This window comes from Pan paniscus, chromosome 23 (assembly GCF_029289425.2).
Source record: "Pan paniscus chromosome 23, NHGRI_mPanPan1-v2.0_pri, whole genome shotgun sequence".
In the NCBI taxonomy this organism is placed as follows: Eukaryota; Metazoa; Chordata; class Mammalia; order Primates; family Hominidae; genus Pan; species Pan paniscus.
In genome coordinates, this window is record NC_085927.1 from 46,518,380 (window position 1) to 46,540,005 (window position 21,626).

Sequence of the window (21,626 nt, forward strand, 5' to 3'; positions counted from 1 at the left end):
TTCCATTCATCTATCTGCCCATTCATTCATTCAAAAATGCTTATTGATCACCTACTTGACGAGACACACTGTTCTAGCCACTGGGGCTCCAGCAGTGAACAGGATGAGCAAGGTCCTTGTTTCTCTAAAGCTTACGCTCATTCCACTAGAGAGCGTCCCTGGGTGCCAGGCCCATCACAGGGTTAATCACACTAAGGATGCATTATAATGCAAAGAGGATGGACACCACCTACACCCCTTTCCGGGCTAGGGATCTAAATGCCAGGGAGATCAACCTGTCCAAGACCTCACACTGGGTTGTGGACCTGGAATCTGAACCTAGATTTGAGGCCGACTGTCTTTCTACTCACTGCTCAAAGCTGACTAACAAACCCGAGCTGAGAGCAGTGGTGCAGTTGGGGAGGAAGCATCTAGCTGAAGTGTGCTCAAATAAGGCATCGTCTAATTCGATTATGCTTGCTAGACTGCAATGTAATAAAACAGAGTTTTCATATAAGCATCATCTCCTAATGTTTACAGAACAAGAAAGCAAAATTAAGAGAGGAATTTCCAGGGAGAAAAGCATGTATTTTAGGCTGATGTAAAGAGAATAGACCCAGAAAAAATTGATTTTTGAGTTTACAACTCAGCTCTGACGAGGGGATGCCTGGTGGATTGGGAGGGTAGGACCCCATGAAGGGCCAGGCTGGTGCCCAGAGGGAGCTGGTGAGAGTGGGAGGGCCTGCTAGAAGGACCTCAGAATGGAGGAGAGAGGCTGACAGGGAGAGGCTTGTTAAAAGGAAAGAGGGCTGGTGAAGGCAGGCCACAGAAGACTTGGGCAGCCTGTAGGATTTATTTCCCACACCTCCTTGCTCCTCTCCAAGCCTCCAGCTTCTCTTCCCAGTGTCTGCCCTTCACATGCAGCTAGAATGACTTTTCTAGCAAAGTAGAGCCTGACGACGAGTGTGTGGGCCCTTGGAGTCAAGCTGCCTGGGTTTGAAGCCTGCTCTGTTCCTTCCTATGTTGTATGACCCTGGGCAGTTTACTTAACCCTTCTAGACGTCCCTTTCCTCATCTCCAAGTGCGGATTGAAGTAGTGCCAGACTCATAGGGTTGTCACGAGGATTGATGGCCAATGTGCATGAAGCAAGTACACAGTGCCTGGCACATAGTAAATGCTCAGTTAGCGTGAGCTGCTTTCATTATTTAAAATCTGCTCAGACTACTCCCCTTTTTAAAACCCATGAGTGCAAAAACCAACAACTCAACTCAAAAATGGGCAAACAACTTGAACAGACATTTTTCCAAGGAAGGTGCTAGTTAAAATGACCAATAAGCAAGCACATGAAAAGATGCTTAATATCATTAATCATTAAGGAAAAGCAAGTCAAAACCACAGCAAGATACCACTTCACTCCCATGGGATGGTAACTATCAAAACAAACAAACAAAAAACAACAACAACAAAAAACAAGAAAATAACAAGTGTTGGTGAGAATGTGGAGAAATTAGAATCCTTGTGCACTGTTGGTGAGAATGTAAAATGGTATAGCCACTGTTAAAAATAGAATTACCACATAATGCAGCCATTCCACTTCTGGGTATCCACCCAAAAGAATTGAAACCTGGGTCTCAAAGAGATATTTGTATAGCTATGTTCATGGTAGCATTATTCACAAGAGCTAAAACCCAATAGCAACCCGTGTCTGTCGACGGATGAATGGATAAGCAAAACTGGGTATATACATATGGTGGAATATTATTCAGCCTTCAAAAGGAAGGCTGTTACGTGCTACACCATGGATGAAACTTGAGGACATTATGCTAATGAAATAAGCCAGACAAAAAGATAAATACTGTCGGGTGCAGTGGCTCAAACCTGTAACACTAGCACTTTTGGAGGCTGATGTGGGAGGCTCACTTTAGCCTAGGAGTTTGAGACCAGCTTGGAAAACATAGTAAGACCTCGTCTCTACAAATAATGGAAAAAATTAGCTGGGTAAATAGTGGCATGCAGCTTTGGTCCCAGCCACTTAGAAGGCTGAGGTGGGAGGATTGTTTAAGCCCAGGTGATTGAGGCTGCAGTGAGCTGTGATCATGCCACTGCACTCCAGCCTGGGTGACAGAGTGAAACCCAGTCTCAAAATAAATAAATAAATAAAATAAATACTGTATGATTCAACTTACATGAGGTCCCCAGAATAGTGACAATCATAGAGACAGAATGCAGAAGCATGGTTGCCAGGGGCTGAGGGGCAGGGGGGAATGAGGAGTCATTGTTTGATTGGGACAAAGTTGTAGTTTTACAAGATGAAAAGAGTTCTGCAGACGGGTGGTGGTGATGGTTGCACATGAAGGTATCTAATGCTACAGGACTCTACACTTATAGATTGCTGAGATAGTAAAGCCTATGTTATGTGTATTTTACCACAATAAAAAAAATAGAAAAAAAAATAAAACCAACAAACCTATGAGTGGAGGCTCTTCACTGCCTTCAGAGGGAACCACACTTCCTAACTTCCTAGCCTGGCATTCAAGGTCTCTGTGGCTCTTCTAGTTTCTCTATCACGGCCACTTCTCTCTATCCTGTCCCCCACTAGACCGGATGGCCCACTTCTCCTGCCAGCACCTTGCTCTTTCACATTCCAGGCCTTGCTGTTCTTTCTTTCTCTGCAAGAACTGCTTCCCCGCCACCCCACTTGACCCACACGCAACATGGGATCACCATTTTTTTTTTTTTTTTTTTTGAGATGGAGTCTCGCTCTGTCACCTAGGCTAGAGTGCAGTGGCCCAATCTTGGCTCACTGCAACCTCCACCTCCAGGGTTCAAGCAATTCTCCTGCCTCAGCCTCCTGAGTAGCTGAGATTATAGGCACCTGCCATGACCCGTGGCTAAGACGGGGTTTCACCATGTTGGCCAGGCTGGCCTCAAACTTCTGACCTTGGCCTTCCAAAGTGCTGGGATTACAGGTGCATCCAGCTGGGATCCACTTTTAAGACTCAGCTCCCACCTCGGAGAGAACTTTCCTCACCGTTGTCCACCCTGGAACTCACCACTTCTTCTTTTGCGCTGCACTGAGCCCCTCTCTGGGTTTTGGCCCTAACCCCTCTTGATTTTATGCTCTGAGCTGTTTATACAGCTGTTCAGCCCACTGGACAGTGAGGGCCATGCCTTGCACTTTCTGACCACCCCCCACTCCAGGCCAGCCCAATACTTTGCACCGAACCTCAGTGAGTAGCTGCTGAATGGATTTGGCTCTCAGAAAAGGAGGAAGCACAGGCTGGATGGGGACTTATGACCTGTTATTATTACAAAGTAAGCATATGCCTAGGTGATGGGAGACACGGAGCCCACGGGGAACTTTGAAAGGCCATTTGGTTTATTTCCCTGGTGAAAAACCCTTTGAGACAAAGAGCCTGGGGAGGGAAAGCTACATTTCGCCTTCATGTCGCCTCTGAACAGAGAGGCATAAAGCAAGGGTTCGTGTTTCTCCTTCGAGAAATTAGGTCACTGGGTGTCGTTAAGTGTGCCTGACAGAGCTATGCTAATCAGTTCTCTTCTGGCCTAAATATCTGGTAATTACCTTGGTTTTTCGCTTTGCCAGACTCGGCTTCCTAAAACAGTTCATCCACGCTGTTACTTCTTGGCTCAAAATCTTCAAGGATAATGTTCACCACCACCATCAAACAGCAAGCACACCCTGCTCTTGCCTCCTGCTGGGCGCTGTTCTAAGCATTTTACCTGCATGAACTCTTCAGATACCGCCACAGTCTCTGAGGCAGGTGATACTATTAGGTCCATTTCAAAGGGGAGGGAATGGAGGCTCACTGCTTCCGGGGCCTGCAGCTCCGCATCCTGACGCCTCTGCTCGGCTCCTCTCTCCCTCCTTATCCTTGTTTCTGACTCCTGGCTGTCAGTCCTCACCGTGATCATGCACGGCCCGTGCCTCCCAGGACAAGCCAGAGCTTCAGACGATCCAGGTTCCCTGCCTTCTCCCATGTACCTCCCCATCTCTATTAGCCTGGGCTCTCCAGAGAAACTGAGCCAATAGGATATATATAGAGAGATATAAGTGGAGACTTATTACAGGAATTGGCTCATGCTATTAGGGAGGCCGAGAAGTCCCACAATATGCCATCTGCACGCTTGAGAACAAGAAAGCTGGTGGTGCGATTTGGTCTGAGATCAAACGCCTGAGAACGAGGGGAGTGAATTTTTTTTTTTTTTTTTTTTGAGATAGGGTCTTGCTCTGTTGCCCAGGCTGGGGTACAGTGGCACAATCACCACTCATTGCAGCTTCAACCCCTGGGGCTCAAGCAATCCTCTTGCCTCAGCCTCCAGAGTAGCTGGGACTACAGGTGCACACCACCCCTCCTGGCTAATTTTATTTTATTGTTTTTTTTGGTAGAGGCAGGGATTCACCATGTTGCCCAGGCTGGGCTCAAACTCCTGAGCTCAAGCGATCTACCTGCCTTGGCCTCCCAAAATGCTGGGATTACGAGGTGGGAGCTTACACCACCGGGCCCAGCCAGGTGTAAGTCTTGCTCTGAGTCCAAAGAGCAAGAACCAGGAGCACCCATGTCAGAGGGCAGGAGAAGATGGATGTCCCAGCTCAAATGGAGAGGGTGAATTTGCCCTTCTTCAACCTTTCTGTTCTATCTGGGCCATCAGTGGATTGGATGACGCCTGCCCACATTGGTGAGGGCAGGCCTTCTTTTCTTAGCCTGCTGATTCAAATGCTAATGTCTTCCGGAAGTGCCCTCCCAGACACACCCAGAAATAATGTTCTACCAGCGATCTGGGTTTCCTTTAGCCCAGTCGAGTTGACACATATATTTAACCATCACACCACCCACCCTAGAATGCCTGCCTGCGTCAGTTCTGTATCTCCCAGACATCCTTGAAGGCATGTCTTGTGTCTAGACTCTGCCAGAAAGTCCTCTCTGAGGCTGGGCGCGGTGGCTCACTCCTGTAATCCCAGCACTTTGGGAGGCTGAGGCGGGTGGATTACCTGAGGTCAGGAGTTTGAGACCAGCCTGGCCAACATGGTGACACCCCATCTCTACTAAAAATACGAAAAAAAAAATTAGCCAGGCATGGTGGTGGGTGCCTATAATCCCAGCTACTTGGGAGGCTGAGGCAGGAGAATTGCTTGAACCCAGGAGGCAGAGGTTGCAGTGAGCCAAGATTGTGCCATTGAACTCAGCTTAGGAGACAAGAGTGAAACTCTATCTCCAAAAAAAAAAAAAAAAAAAAAAAAGAACGTCTTCTCTGAACTCCTGATGCACTTGGAGTCCAAACCACCCGCTTGAATGTTTGGCTTCTCAGTGATTGTGTGTTTGTGCATGTACGCGCTTGAGTGTGTGTGCTCATGTCAGCACTCTCTTTCCATAGTTAATCGTTTTTCTTTTTTCTTTATTAAAATTTCATTCTCTCTCTCTCTCTCTCTTTCTTTTTGAGACAGGGTCTCACTCTGTTGCCCAGGCTTGAGTGCAATGGTGAGATCTCAGCTCACTGCAACCTCCGCCTCCCGGGTTCAAGCAATTCTCCTGTCTCAGCCTCCGGAGTAGCTGGGATTACAGGTACCCAACATCACGCCCAGTGAATTTTTGTGTTTTTAGTAGAGATGGGGTTTTGCCGTGTTGGCCAGGCTGGTCTCAAACTCCTGACCTCAAGGTGATCCACCCGCCTTGGCCTCCTAAATGCTGAGATTACAGGTGTGAGCCACCATGCCCAGCTTCTTTCCATATTTAGATTATGAATGATTTGAATGCCGGGATCCAATTCTCTCTGTGCCTCAGCCCTGATCTAATTAACTATAAGATTCCCCTTACAAACTTCATTCATTCAAAACATCAACAGCAGACATTCAGTAAACTTTTTACTGTGTGCCAGATACTGTGAGCAGCGTTGGATGCTGGGCTAGATGCAGATGGGCAGCTGGCTAAAGGGCAAATATGAAAAGAGAATTCAGGAAAAACCAGTAGATTAGGGCCAGTTCATTTTTTGAAACCCAAGTTTCCATCATCCCAGCTTTTGGGACCTAACAAGTTATGCTGTTAATTACAAATAAAATGAAATATAAAATATAAATATAGATGATAGCTTAGCATCTTTGGGCTGATTGGCTTGTTTGGAAGGGTCTATTTTAGAATTTGTATCTTTATAACCTGACAGTCTCTCTGGGCTGTTATAAAAGTATTGATTATCATGATAGCCAAAAAATTGAGCTTTTGTGGTAGGCTTTACTTAAAATGTATATAACACTGCACCTCCAGGGCAGTGTTCTAGAAGCCAGGAAGTGGCTCTGGTAGGGCTACCTGTTTTTTGGTTTTTTTGTGTGTTTTGTTTTTGTTTTTTTGTTTGTTTGTTTGTTTTGTTTTGTTTTTTGAGACTGGATCTCTCTGTTGCCCAGGCTGGAGTGCAGAGGCACGACCTTGGCTGACTGCAATCTCAACCTCCCGGGCTCAAGCGATCCTCCCACCTCAGTCCCTCAAGTAGCTGAGACTACAGGGGAACACCACCACACCCTGCTAATTTTTTAAGTTAGCCTCATCATACCTAGTTCTCTGAAGGGGAAACTGAGGCTCAGAGAATTAAAGTCATCTGTCCAAAGAGCAAGGCAGTCAGAATTGCAGGCCAGGTCCAAAGTCTATATTCTTTTTTTTTTTTTTTTGAGACGGAGTCTCGCTCTCTCACCAGGCTGGAGTGCAGTGGCATGATCTTGGCTCACTGCAACCTCCGCCTCCTGGGTTCAAGCGATTCTTGAGCCTCAGCCTCCCGAGTAGCTGGGATTACAGGCATGCACCACCACACCCAGCTAATTTTTGTATTTTTAGTAGAGACGGGTTTTCACCATGTTGGCCAGGCTGGTCTTGAACTCCTGATCTCATGATCTGCCTGCCTCAGCCTCCCAAAGTGCTGGGATTACAGGCGTGAGCCACTGCACCCAGCCAATCTCTTTATTTCTGAAGTTCTAAAATTATATACTTAGAAAGAAATGCTTTAACCTTGTAGTAATACATTCTCTTTAAGGTCAGGAATAAATAAGTAAAAATTAATCTGACAATCTTGAAGCAGGCTGAAAAATATCACTCTGTACTCCCCTTGGATTTGACTCCCAGAATTGTTCCACTCATTGACAGCTGATTGGCTTAAATAATTCATCCCCTTTCGTGAGGCCTATTGCTTCAAATTGGTATGTGCTTGATGAGGGCTGTGACTGACGGGTGATTGCAAGCTGAAGCGTTCCACCGCACAAGCGAGAGAGGCTCGAAACAGTTACCCAGCGTCTTAAGGCAAATCTGGGCGTTAGGATCTCATTCTTTTGCAAAGCACTGAATCGCCAACAAACAATTTTTTTGGATACTCTGACCATCTGTGCATTCCCGACCTTCCTGTTGACTGAAGGGAGAGGGTTGACCACGTTTCCCAGGACACCTGGAGGCATCTGTGTTCTAAGTTACAGGCCTGGCTGGAAGCTGCTTGCTACAAGAGTCTGCACGGGGCCTCTGCCTCCTCGATCTCTGTGGCAGAGCTTTCACCTCCTTTTCAGGCAACCCAAAATTTGGAGACTCAGATCTCTTTCTGTCAAAGGGGGACATTTTGCTAGGAAGAAAAATGGCCAGGTTTTTAGAAGAGAAGAGAGAAGAGGTGTATTCTTGGGGATAAGAGGTTAGAGATTAGGACTGAGGATAGGAACAGGTAAGACAGGGGTAACTTTCAGCAAAAGGCAATAAAGAAAGGGAAGAAGAAACACATCACATTCTCAGACAGGGTAAAGACATCTCCTCAGCCCACGGCAAGAGGTGAACATGGACCTTGGTGTGCTGGGGTTGCTATAGCTACACAGATTGGGAAGCCAGGAAGGGGCCCTGGTGGGGCTACATTTTTTTTTTCTTTTTTTCTTTTTTTGAGACAGGGTTTCTCTGTTACCCAGGCTGGGGTGCAGAGGTGTGACCTTGGCTCACTGCAGTCTCAACCTCCTGGGCTCAAGCGATCTTCCCACCTCAGCCCTTCAAGTAGCTGGAGCTACAGGTGCACACCACACCACCTGGCTAATTTTTAAAAATCTCTATAGAGACTTGGTCTCACTTTGTTGCCCAGCCTGGTCTTAACCTCTTGAACTCAAGCCGTCCTTCTGCCTTGGCCTCCCAAAGTGTTGGGATTACAGGCATGAGCCACTGTGAGTAGGAGTGGGAGGGAAGGCCAAGAGCAAGAGGAAACCGGGAAACCACAGGCACTGAGGATTCTCACACAGGATGACTTCAATGAGGCTTTTGCTGAGAACAGCTATTCTAATGAGCTGGATCTTAAGAAGTCGGATTCCCCCAGCTTCTCGGAGTGACCTTGAACCTGGGAGCACTTTCCGTTCTCCTCCAGTTCTCAGTTCACGAGGTCCGTTCTCCTTCTCCAGGATCCCCGCAAAGCCCATTCTTCCCAAGGCATCACCAACCACCACTGGACATGATTCAACTCCCCACATAAACACCCCACCCAGGCCCACTGAACCCCATTCCGTACTTTAGTCACATGCCAGCTGATTTGTGCATCCCAAAGTTTGAGAAGCAAATGAGAACTGGAAGCTTCTTGGGCTAAGGATGGCATCTGCTTTGCAGCTGTTTCTATCTCCAGGCACAGGGCTGGGCCCATCATGGGACTTGCATAGTTATGTGTTGAAGGAGGCTGGGCACAGTGGCTCACACCTGTAATCTCAGCATGTTGGGAGGCCAAGGCAAGTGGATTGCTTGAGTCCAGGAGTTCGAGATCAGCCTGGGCAACAAGGCAAAACCCTGTCTCTACAAAAAACACAAAAATTAGCTGGGCATGGTGGTGCATGCCTGTAGTCCCAGCTACTCAGGAGGCTGAGATGGGAGGATCACTTGAACCCAGGAAGTGGAGGCTGCAGTGAGCCAGGATTGTGCCACTGCACTCCAGCCTGGGTGACAGAGTGAGACCCTGTCTCCAAAAATAAAAAACCAAAATGTGTTGAAGGACTGAAGGAATGAATCTCCCAGAAAGCAAAGACAGCAAGGTGGGGAATGGATCCAGCAAAAGAGAAGAAGGCAATTGATCAAGCTGAGTAGGCAGCAAGGATTAGGAAAAGATGGAGAAGATTGGAAATCAAATTCTCTGAACTCTAATAACATCAGAACTATCAGTAAACCTTTGTGGATGGTAGCTTGCCTATGAAGAAAACACCTCGCAGAACATACACATTGATTTCTTTTATGAATCCTTAAATATTGTGAAAATGGTGCCTCCATGGAGGGGCTACTTCAGTGCAAAGCACCATCAGGGGCACCGCAGACAGGAGAGGTGGCAGGAGAGAGGACAAGGAGGAGGTCTGGGCAGTGTATGCTGGCAGGGAGCGAGCGATGGGGGGCTGCCCCTTCACCACACTCGCTGCTGCTGAGAGCCAGAGCAGAGGACCGCAGGTAGGAGAGAGGGGCTTCGGCCTCTCTCTTCAGAGGTCCCTGCCTTGATACGAGGCCCTCACGTGGACAGAGCACTTTACAGTTTACAAAGTACTTTACAGTTTATGAAGCACTTTACAGTTTATGAAGCATGAGTTATCACGAGTCAGCTCTACTTGTCACTTCCAGGAAGTGAAAACACCCAGGCAGGCAGGAGAGGCAGCAATGTGCGTCAGGAGTGGGGACGTGCCTTTAATTGAGGGCGGCTGGGGTGATTTGGTAACGGGGTCCCCTGTGAATCTCTCTCGATAGCACGCAATCGCTGGTGTGCCACGGGCAGCCGTCCCTCCCGCATGATCAAGTAAGACACAGGCCTGGTGGTGCCCATGCTTGGCCAAGTCAGCCCTGGCCATTGAAGAGGTTGCCTAGTTGGGCCCCCACCCTGCTGATGGCTGCAGGATGATGCTGGTCCCGGCTGATGGTGCCATGTGGTGGGCTCAGAGCCAGCCTGCCCTCTTGGCTCCACCACCCCTGAGAAGGGACAGGGGTGACCATGGGAAAGCAACTTCACCTCTCCCACCTCCTACTTCCTCAGCATGGACTGGAGATAAACTCATTCCTTTCTTATTTCATTCTTAAACTACACCTGTTTTTTGCTTGCTTTTTTTTTTTGAGACGAAGCCTCCCTCTGTCACCCAGGCTGGAGTGTAGTGGCACGATCTCAGCTCACTGCAACCTCTACCTCCTGGGCTTGAGCGATTCTCCTGCCTCAGCCTCCTGGGTAGCTGGGATTACAGGCGTGCACCACCATGCTCAGCTAATTTTTGTATTTTCAGTACAGACAGAGTTTCACCATGTTGGCCAGGCTGGTCTCGAACTCCTGAGCTTAAGCGATCCACCTGCCTTAGCCTTCCAAAGTATTGGGATTACAGGCGTGAGCCACCACACTTGGCCCACACCTGTTGATAAGGACTCTTTTAATCCCCATTTTACAGATGAGGAAACTGAGGCCTAATGCAGAGCATTGAAAGAGCTGGATTGAACACATGCAGTTTGAGTCCCAGGACCCTATTCTTACCCACTGTGCTATGCCACTGGGAAGAGGGAGGTAGGGTGCACAGTGGGCACCTGAGCCAGACTTGAATCCCAGGCCTCTGCTAATTGGCCGTGTCCTTGAGTAAGTTACTGAATCTCCCTGAGCCTCTGTTTTCTCATCTGTAAAGTAAGTTTGATTATAGTTCCTGCCTCAAAGGATTGTTGTGAAGATTAACATGAGATAACACAAGTAAATCATTAGAATAGTGCCTGCCACATAGTAAGTGTTCAATAAATCCTGCCTCATTATTCATAGGGTTAGTGAGAGGATTAAACGAGATAATTTATTACTTTTTGGGACAGGGTTGCCCAGGCCGAGTGCAGTGGTGTGATCACAGCTCACTGCAACCTCAACCTCTCAGGCTCAGGTGATCCTCCCGCCTCAACTTTCAGAGTAGTTGGGACTACAGGCATGTACCACCATACCCAGCTATTTTTTTTCTTTTTCTTTTTTTTGTAGAGATGCAATCTCACTATGTTGCCCAGGCTGGTCTTGAATTCTTGGACACAAGCGATCCTCCCGCCTCGGACCCCAAAGTGATGGGATTACAGGCATGAGCCACCATGCCTGGCTTAAATAAGGTAATTTATGAGGAGGGTGACCAATTAAAAAAAATATGAGTGCCCTCCCCTGTTCTCCTTTCCTGACCCAATAGTCAAGCTCTGGTCAGTTTCCAAAGCCAAGTGGGAGTGGATTCCATCCTGCAATACACATAGTTCTCCTTTTATGTCGACTTTTCTCAAAGAACTGGGAGTACTTCCAAGATGGCAAGTCTCATATGGGTAACGATCCTCGGAACTATGTCCCATTCAACAGCCACAGAGCCTGCTGGGCTATGTTAAATTTCCAATGTCACCCCACCGGGGGACGGCATGATCTGTCCTGGCAGTGTCAGGGCACTGGAGGGCCCAGCTCACAGCTCCCCATCTCTGTGCCTCTCTCCTGCCTCCAGCCTGTTAACCTGTTATCGTAGTATCCCACTTTCATCCCTTCTCACTTTCTGTAGGGAGGTATTGAGAAAGAGAGAGAAGGAAGAAAAGAAAGGCTGATTTTACTACTCAAGTACTACCACTAGTGACAGCAACTATCAACAACAATAGGGAAGTGATTATAGCACCCACTGTTTGACAGGCTCCACCATGACAGCCCTGTCTGTGCTAAGATATTGAAGCCTCATGATGACCCTATGAGGTTAGCATGGCTGCCATCCTGAATTTGTAGAGGGAAAGTAGATTTGTGGCCACAGAGCTGGTGAGAAGTGATGTTTATACCAGTCACACCTGGCTCGTGTGACATCAAAGCCTCCTGTGTGGTCTCGCCCCACCTCTCGTGGAGCAGGCTCCCCACAGCGCTATCTCTTAGGAGGGCCAGCCTCCCAAATATCTCTTGGGGGTATTTGCTGCCCCAATATGGGTTTTCACAGACACATTTGATCTTGCTCTCTCTGTAGCTGTGACCACACACGTGTACTTTGCACTTTGACCTTTCTTTAAGTACCATTGACTTAGAAGTCCCTCTAAACCTGAATCTTAGCGGTGGCAGAAGATTATTCTCTGATTGGAACCATGGCCCTCTCTTTAGGAGAGTGGAACTTGCCACCTGGAACTAATGCAAATGACTACCATCGATGGCGTACCCAGGATGCAGCCGGCACATAGCCTGGTACAGGATCTCACTTAAGTGCAATATCACTCATTTTGCAAATGAGAAATAGGAGGCTCAGAGAGGCTAAACAACTGGCCTAAGGTCACCAGCTGGCTGCTGTTTTAACTCGTTCAATTCTCAGAGCCGCCCTGCGAGGCCCAGGGCTTGGAACCTCAAGTCCACACTACCTTCCTCGTGAGGCTGCTACGAGGCTCAACTTGCTACAGCTTTGCTGGCTGTGGCTCACTGTGAAAATGTCAGCATTTTCCTCTTCGTCTGTTTTACAGAGGTTCAGAGAGGTTAAGGGCCTTGACCAAGGTCACAACGCTCAGAAGCAGAAGACGCAGACAGCCTCTAGCCCAGATTCTCTGCCTCCATATCCGGTGCTGTTCCCTCTACCCCACTGCCTGGGAACATCTGCTGGATCAGCCTCAGCGAATGCCCTGGAAAAATGGTAGGGACCTAATTTCCCTGAGCTGCCTGATGGAGCTTGCCTCTCTTTCTGCTTCTTCTAATATTGTGTGTGTGTGTGTGTGTGTGTGTTTTAAAAATCTTTTGTCAGCAGCAAATTCATCTGAAATTGCAGCAAGAATAATACTTCGGTGTCACCTCTACTCTTCTCTGGTTCTAACAATCTTACAGTATCAAACAGCCCCTGCTTCAGAAGAAAAATAATAATGAATGACTTAAAATAACTCTGCTGAAGAAAATGAAGGTTTGATTTGAATTGCAGAGGGAACGACTCCCTTTTTGTCCCCCTCTCTCTTCATTTCCTGAAGAAGGCTTTCAGAATCTGCAAGATCTTTCTGCATTCAAAGATTCTGAGAGTCAAGAAAAACCAGGGCCAAATTATTTGATCTGAAAGTATATTTATCCCCATCATTCCAAAATACCACCAAATATCACCTAAGGCATAGGAAGCATTGGTGTGTGTCCGTCTCTATTCTTCTCTAAGAAGCCTTAAGCTTTCTCGGGTCCACGGGAAAGGATGCGGTTTCCCCACCACTGCACTGCCTGGATGGGTGTCTTCCTCTGGGGTGGGTCAGAGAGGTCCATATGCTACAGAAGCCTATTACAAGCTTATCTCATTAATCACAGTGATTCATGCCGATAAAAAGGAATTTTTGGGAGAATGCAGATTTAATCCATGTGGCCTTATCAGATCAGATTCATTATAACTCCATGCCTAGGTCCCCAAAGGAGATAGCAGGTCACGAGTGTATGCTTCAACAGAAACCCTCCTTAACCCACGTGGGCATAAATGAAGCTGAAATTACCAGAGAAATATACACTGGCATGTGTTGAGCCTGTGGTGCCGTTCAACCAAATAAAGTTCCATGGTTTAATATATTTCTCCATAGAGTGTCACAGCAGACAAGGTTGTGAATTGCACATTCCAGTTTTGCTCTTTGAAGATAGTTCTATTCAACCAAGTAGCCAATAGGAGTTCAGCTGATTAATAAAAGTACATTCTTTTTAAGTATAATTTTGAGTATTGTTGTGGTTTGACTGCCCCATGATTGCATAGATTTCAACAAAGCCAGCTTGGAAGCTGCTAAAATGAACTTATTACTCAGCTTTTATTTACAAAATGTATTTTGAGGCTTCAAGTGTTGCAGTGATGCCATGGTCGCGAAGGAGAGAGAATTGGTATTGAATCTGGTGGTATGCTGGAACCCCAAGGGAGGGCAGCTGCTCACCAGCCTGGCATTCTAGGTAAAATGAGGCCACATAAAGTGATGGAATGGTTATCTTCCCAAACGCCAATTTGTGTTGGTTTGCAAAGTGCTGAAGAATGAATGACACCCCGTCCTGGCTGAAATTTATGTCACACAATTTGGGGTAGGAGAAGGAAAGCCTATTTTCAGTCTAATGTTACAAGGGGAGACAGCAAGTCAATGGAATTAGGAGGAAATGGCCAGAACCTAGTAGCTCAATTTTTAACCCCAGGGTGAATCAAAGCAGCTTCCCCATTCCCCTTCCTCTCTGACCTTAGGGATCAGCCCACTCTCTCTATTACCTTCTACTACCCTCTCTCTACACACATGCACATTTGACCCAATTCCCCCTTCTAACCAAAGACTCGACCCAATTCTCAAGCCTTCTCCCCCACAGTTCTGACCCAATTCTCTCATCATTTCCACAAAGACGTGACCCAATTTGCCTCCATCCTTCCCCCAGCACATGCGATAACATTCCCCCTACAGCTCCCACACTACGGATATGACCTCATTTCCACCCCCATGCCAGTCACTCACACCTGTTCCTCCTCCATTTCCCCACGATGGCCAGCAGCCACCATGGTTACCTTCTCTTCTTGCACCTAGGACACCACCCCCTTCTCTAAAAACACCAAGGACACAGCCTCCCTTCGGCAGCAGCCTCTTCTTTCCCTGGGTACATTCACAGGGATTTGACCTAATTTTCCCACTTCTCAAACCCTACTTGGCTCATCCATCTCATCGCACACCGTCTTCCCAAGGACACGTGGTTTGTGTCATTGCTGGAATGTCAAGCCCTCTGACACAGCCAATGCTCCCAATCAATGCTCGCAGCACAGTACTGAGTAGGTAGTTACTGCAGCCCCTGGCATGGCCAGAGGAAACGTCACAGCTGGCTGTGCCTTAACTGATACTCAGTTATTAGTTTATTCTTTAAAGAAATCATTTTGTTGGCAGCTTATCTGCCAGCGTTTTGGATTTTCTCCCTTCCTTCCTTCCTTCCTTCCTTCCTTCCTTCCTTCCTTCCTTCCTTCCTTCCTTCCTTCCTTTCTTTCTTTCTTTTCTTTAAAAAAGGACATGTGATGAGTTCCGGTGAAGTGTGGTAGGGCTGTCAGTCAGGGGCTAAAGTCCTTTATAAGAAAACATGGGCAGGAGCAAATGTACCGGCCAGTGAATGCTGCCCTTTCTATGTCAGTAGGGCTCCTGGAGAGGTTATAGGAGATGGCTCTCTGAGGGCTCTTCATTCATGGCTGCTACCTAATTAAAAAATAAATACGTTTCAATGATCACAAATGATCATTATTTATCCACTAGGAACCAGATTACAATCAGTTATGCATATGAAAGCTACTAAACAGTTTTCAGGTGAAAGGGCATTAAGTTCTATCAATGTTGGGGACTGATTTGGGTGAATAGACTTGGAGGCGATTGGTTGAGGGAAGACTGGAGAGAGCTTTTGTAGCCTTGCCCTCGTTTTTGTAACTGTTCCTCCCTAGGTCACTGCCCACTTACGTGTGATGGAGAAATAGCCCACTCCAGCTCTCCCTGTTCTCTGAACTTGGCTGAGTTTTGGTGACACTCACGGTGGAACTCGGTTAGAAATAGTTGTTGTTTTGAAAAATTCAGAATTTTTCTTCTAAAATGAAGTAATACACGTTAAAGGTTTTGGACACCGTGAAGAGTTGTTCCAAATGGTAGTTATTCAGATGATAACAATCCCTGTTATCATCACAAGCACCATCTCTGCTGCCACCACCTTCATCATCACCACCTGCATCACAACCATTATCATCACTATCAGCACCACCTTCATGATCACCACCACCTGCACCATGGCTATAATTACTACCACCACCATCAGCATCACTACCACCACCATCATTATCACCACCATCACCACCACCTTCAGGATCACTGCCACCTGCATCATGGCTATAATTACCACCACCATCACCACCATCACTACCACCACCATCACCGTCACCACCATTACCACCACCATCACTACCACCACCATCACTGTCACCACCACTACCACCACCATCATCACCACCACCATCACCATCATCACCACCACCACCATCACCACCATCACCACCACCTTCATGATCACTGCCACCTGCATCATGGCTATAATTACCACCACCATCACCATCATCACTACCACCATCATCACCATCATCACCATTACCACCACCATCACTACCACCATCATCACCATCATCACCACCACCACCATCACCACCATCACCATCACCACTTTCATCACCACCATCTTTATCACAGTCATTATTACCACCATCAATCACCACCACCTTCATGATCACTGCCACCTGCATCATGGTTACAATTACTACCACCATCACCACCACTAACACCACCATCATTATCACCACCATCACCACCATCTTCATGATCACTGCCACCTGCATCATGGCTAAAATTACTACCACCACCATCACCACTATACTACCACCACCACCATCATCACAACCATCGCTACCACTACCACCACCACCATCACCACCATCACCATCACTACTACTGCCACCACTACCAAAACCACCACCACCACCATCACCACCACCATTGCCACCACTACCATCACCACCATCACCATTATCACCATCACCACCACCACCACCATTACCACCATCACCACCACCACCACCATTACCACCATCACCACCACCACCACCACCATCACCATCACCATCACCACTATCACCACCACCATCACCACTACCACCACCACCATCACCACTACCATCACCATCACCACTACCACCACCACCATCACCACTACCATCACCATCACCACCACCACCACCACCTTCATCACCACCATCTTTATCACAACTGTTAGTATCACCATCAATCACCACCACCTTCATGATTACTGCCACCTGCATCATGGTTACAATTACTACCACCACCATCACCACCACCATCACCATCACTATCACCACCACCACCATCACCATCATCACCACCACCAGCAGCACATCTGAAAAACTCTGATTCTGGCCTTTATGTCTCAGATTCTTTTCTTTTCCTGTAAACTTCTTTATTTATACATTTATCCATTAAAAAGGATGAGAATGAAAAACAGAAAAATTATTCTTTTTTATTATTTTAAGAATTTGTATCTTTTTCATGAGTAAGTTAGAAGCTAAAGATCTATCTATCATCTATCTATTCATCTGTCTGCCTATTAATCGATCGATCATTTTCTTTTGCTTGTTGGTTGTATTTCCATGGCTCTTCCCTTTTAGTTTGTCTTCATCCCTCCACCTTCTTTCTGTTGGTTTAGTGCTTAGGGCCTAAAAGTAACTGATGCAGCACCTTAGAATATAAAGAATGCTTCCAAGCCCTCGCAGAGACTGGACTTTTCCTACCTGGTGATAGCATAAGGAAGAGCAACTACATGATTTTTTCTCTTTGTGGGAAAAGGGGTACATCTTTTTATTCAGAGTCAAAAGTTTTTAAAAAGGAAGAAGACAGGGAATTTGAATCTTTGTCAGCACCTGGCTCTTTAGCATAATGATGTGCACATTGTTGACATCCTGTAAATGCTTACTGAATTAAATTTGAGCATCAGCCTTTGGGCAGGAACAGAATTAAATCCATTTTTTTGGGGGCAGCCACTTTTATTCCAAATATATTTTTGGGTTACATTTCTAATTTCTCCCACCCTTTCCTTTTGTCTCTTGTCAAAACTCATCACACTGATGCTGAAGTAAAGTTGACCATTTGTGTTTGGAATCCATTGGCTGGACTAGGGTTTAAATCCCTGCACCACCAATGACCAACCTGAAAAAGAAATCACTTGACTTCTTTTGGCTTCAGTTCTCTCATCTGTACCACCACCCTGCCATACAGGGTGGTTGTGGGAACTGAATGATAAAATAAGGACTATACAGTAGATCCCAGAGGATCCAGCCCATGGTAGCTGGATGCATGGCATGTGTATGTTTCCTGTAGATAATTACTTCCCCCACTCTCTATTGGGTCCATTTCTGGTATGGCCAAAGGATGCCAAGTCTGCATGCTCTCAGGGACCAACTCTCCCTCTACCATCAGCCCATCTTCACGGTGCTCAGCCATCAAGAGACTCTGAGAATTGAACTAGGGAAGTGTAACAGCAGACCAAGAGGCAGAATTCCTATGTGAATTTCTGCTCCTTTACACACTGCAGGAATGCTACGAGACAGCTCATTTCTAAGCTGGGGAGGGTTCCCACAGCTTGGCTGAGACTTGGGGGAGAAGACGCAGGGCTTGAAGGCCCTTGCAGGAGTGAAGCCAGTGAAGAGACAGAGTCCTAAACCCGACTCCCACCTCTGCCCCTGTTAGCTGTGGGACTCTGGCAAATCACTTAATCTCTCAGCACCTCCCTTTCCTCCTCTGCAGAATAAGGAAGAGAAGCCTAAAACAGATTTTGCATGGTGGTTGTGGGGATAAAATAAAACCTTTGGCATACAGGAGGGTGCTCAATAGGTAGTGTTTTTCTTCCCTTCCTTTCCTCTCCATCCTCTCCTTCTTTTCAAACATTTCCTTTTTATCTTGTATTCCCCTCCCCCCACCCCACTCCCGACTTCTTCCCAGGTTTCTTGATTCAAATTTAGATATGCTGGCTACTCAATGGTGACTTGTATAGAACCTGAAGTTCTTAGGAGGATGGATACTAAAGAATCCAATAAGTGATAAACGTTTGACTGCATAAACAAGAATAATAACAACACAATTATTTGGGATCATTATTAAATTGTGAGACCAAATGAATCCAACACAATCAAAATTGAATAGAAAGTCAGTAGAGAGTCACACCCTCTAATTTGTTTGAAGATGCTGCCCTGGTTTATTACTGATGCTCAATCATACAGTTATTTAAAGGAAATCCAGACTGACAATATTAATAATGGTGACAAATCTTCCCGGCATGGACGGCTCTTACTTTCTTTTAATTGAAGGGAAGCTATGGAAGTGTTTTCCTTCATTTTAAAAAAATCTTCCTTTTTTTTTTCTCTCAGGCCATCTGTCTGGCTATTAAAATCCCATCAGCTTCATTGCGAGAACGCTTACTTCCCCCATGCCTGCCATCCCAAAGGGGGCTCTTACAGCCAACTAGCTCATGATCGCTCTGGGCCCTCCAAAGGGTAAGTGCATTTGCTCTCAGCACTTCCTTTGCAGCATCCTGTCTTTCTTTCCTGGCATCTCATTGCTGTATAGACAAGATATTCTGTGATTTATTTCCAGGCCCCCACATTAATACTCAGAAATTAGTTTATATCCATAATTATGTGTTAATTCATTCAACTGTACAAGAAGTAGCTATGTCTCTTCTCAGCAGTTTAGGGTCTAACAAGACAGTGCTGGATCTCTGAAATAAACACCCTCGGGTCAAAGTCCAATACTTCAGGATTAGCCTTTGCTTTATAGATGATGGTGGATGAAGCCCTTGGATCTAAGATATTGAGTCAGGACTAAGAGTCAGGAAGGAAATGCCTGCATTCTCTCTGACCCAGCACCTGGGTTCCTAAAATCCTACACTATCTCTCTTAGGCTTGTGAGTCATATTATCCCAGCCCTTCCTAAATACCCCAAATCCTTCTTGTCATTATTGTTATGGGAGACAGTCATTCCTGTTATGACAAAACTGCCTTTCCTCCCCCACTCAGGTATGATCATTATGGAGAAATCTTACAGCTTCTTCCAAGCAAACACCTCTTCCTACCAGAGGTAAATCCTTCTATGCTTGGAAGGCTCTAGGGTGGAGAAAGAAATTCCTTCCCTGCTGGTTGACAGGGAGAGCTAATTCCTCTTGTTCTGATGGTGTCTTGGGAGGGGGCATCTCCTGAACACCCTGGAGGAAACCAAAGGGAAAATCCTTCAGTACAAATCAGTGTGTCAACAAGGGAGGCAGCATCTGTCTCTCTCTCCACCCCCCGCGACCCCTGGCTATCGTCCACACCACCATCCTTTCAAGATGGAGGAATGGGTCAAATTGTAACTAAGAACCGAGTGCTCCCGACGCCTCAGAAAGGCCCTTGGAGTCCAGGCGACTTCTGTGAATTGGCCTCTGACCTTCTTTTCACTTTCTATGCCAGTGTCTCTTTTATCACCTAAAGAAAAAAGCTGATGAGTAATGGGGCTGAAGAGCCACCCGTCTCTCCATGTCTTTCAAACCCTGTGGATGGTTTATCAGTAGGAACAATGCTTTTGCAAAGTGAATGGTGGGCCATTGTGGTACCTGAGATGAATTTAGGAGGTATAGGGATGAACATTTAAATAGCTTTAAGCTAAGTATTTTGAAGGCATGTTAAAAATATAACTAGTGAATTGAACCAGTGATTTCTTGGGTACTATGGCTGAGGATGAGGCTCGATCTAAACAGGGGATCGACTTAAAGATACATGTTTGAGGCTGGGTGCAGTGGCTCACACCTGTAATCCCAGAACTTTGGGAGGCCGAGGTGGGTGGATCCCTTGAGCGCAGGAGTTTGAGACCAGCCTGGGCAGCATGGCGAAACCCCATCTCTACAAAAATTCAAAAAAATTAGCCGGTGTGATGGTGCACCCCTGTAGTCTCAGCTCCTCAGGAGGCTCGGGTAGGAGGATCACTTGAGCCCAGTAGGTCAAGGCTGCAGTGAGCCAAGATTGTGCCACTGCGCTCCAGTCTGGGCAACAGAGCGAGACCTTGTCTCAAAAAAAAAAAAAAAAAAAAAAAAACAAAGTAAAAAAATATATGTGTCTGATTAATAACAGTCCTGATTTAAAACAACAGCACTATCTTTTGAGCCTTCACTCAGTATGCAACTCCTTTATACAGATTTTATTTTAATTTTTACAACACACTGCTTGAGAAGCATATTTATTTCTGTTTTTGTGTGTGCATGTGGTGGACAGGAAACAGTGGTTCAGAGAGATGAAGCACCCTGCCCGAGATGGCAGAGTGCATCAGGATTCAAACCCAGGTCTGTCTGATGCCCAAACCGGGCTCTTTCTGCTGGATCGCGCTGCCCAATCAATCCGGGAAGAAAGTAGGGCAGGAAGTGGTTGAGTTCTAGGGAAAATCTATTGGTCCTGAGCTGCGGTGGTGTGTGGTCCTGCCGTCTGAGACTCTGGCCTGTAATTTTAGCCTGGGCTCCAGCCACAAGCTTCGCAGCTTCCTCTCATCGCTCAGTCCACAAATATCCATGCCCCGCCTGGTTTCTCTGTGTTCTCTGTGTCTCAGAGAGCTCTCCCTGGGCAGCGTTTCTGGGGGCGGCAGGGGGTGTCTCTCCCAGCCTGGGGGCGGGCAGGCCTCTCTCTGCATCCTGCTGCTGTTCCTCTTCGCTCTGACCAACTGTCGTGGACCCTCTGGGCTCCAGCGTTCCATCTGCTCTGAGAGGGGCCCGCCCGCGCCCAGGCAGCTTCCATCTCTCCCGGGGGCCTCTGCCCGCCTTCTCACGCTCTTTCCCCACCCTGTGCCACCCCGCTATGCTGAGCTTCTGCCCGCCGTCATCCTTCCCATGGACCTACCTCTGGCTCCTGTCCTCTCGTGCTCTGCAAAGCCACTGACATCTGGGGTGGCAGCTGGCTTCCTTTACCCCCATCGCTCTGCCCCCACCTCACCCACACCACACGTTCTGCCTCTGGCCACGTCCTGGTAACCCTGGTGTCAGGCACCTCGGCTGCCGAGGCCCATCGGGAAGCCCCAGAGGCACAGTGTTCTCAAGCCGGAGGACAGGCCTTTTGAAACAGACCTTTCCGGCTGGGTTCTTATGTTCT

The 21,626-nt window shown here is 47.0% G+C and overlaps 1 protein-coding gene and 1 long non-coding RNA gene across 3 annotated transcripts in view; one reads left to right on the plus strand and one right to left on the minus strand.

The window, feature by feature from the left end:
* Nucleotides 1–21,626, minus strand: part of CACNG2 (calcium voltage-gated channel auxiliary subunit gamma 2) — a 141,956-nt gene that overhangs the window by 103,098 nt on the left and 17,232 nt on the right. The gene's annotated exons all lie outside the window — the stretch shown is intronic.
* LOC129395030 (uncharacterized) lies at nucleotides 553–19,498 on the plus strand. Its single transcript, XR_008622504.2, has 3 exons — nucleotides 553–11,073; nucleotides 12,424–12,590; nucleotides 18,888–19,498. It is a non-coding gene; the product is annotated as an uncharacterized LOC129395030 (long non-coding RNA).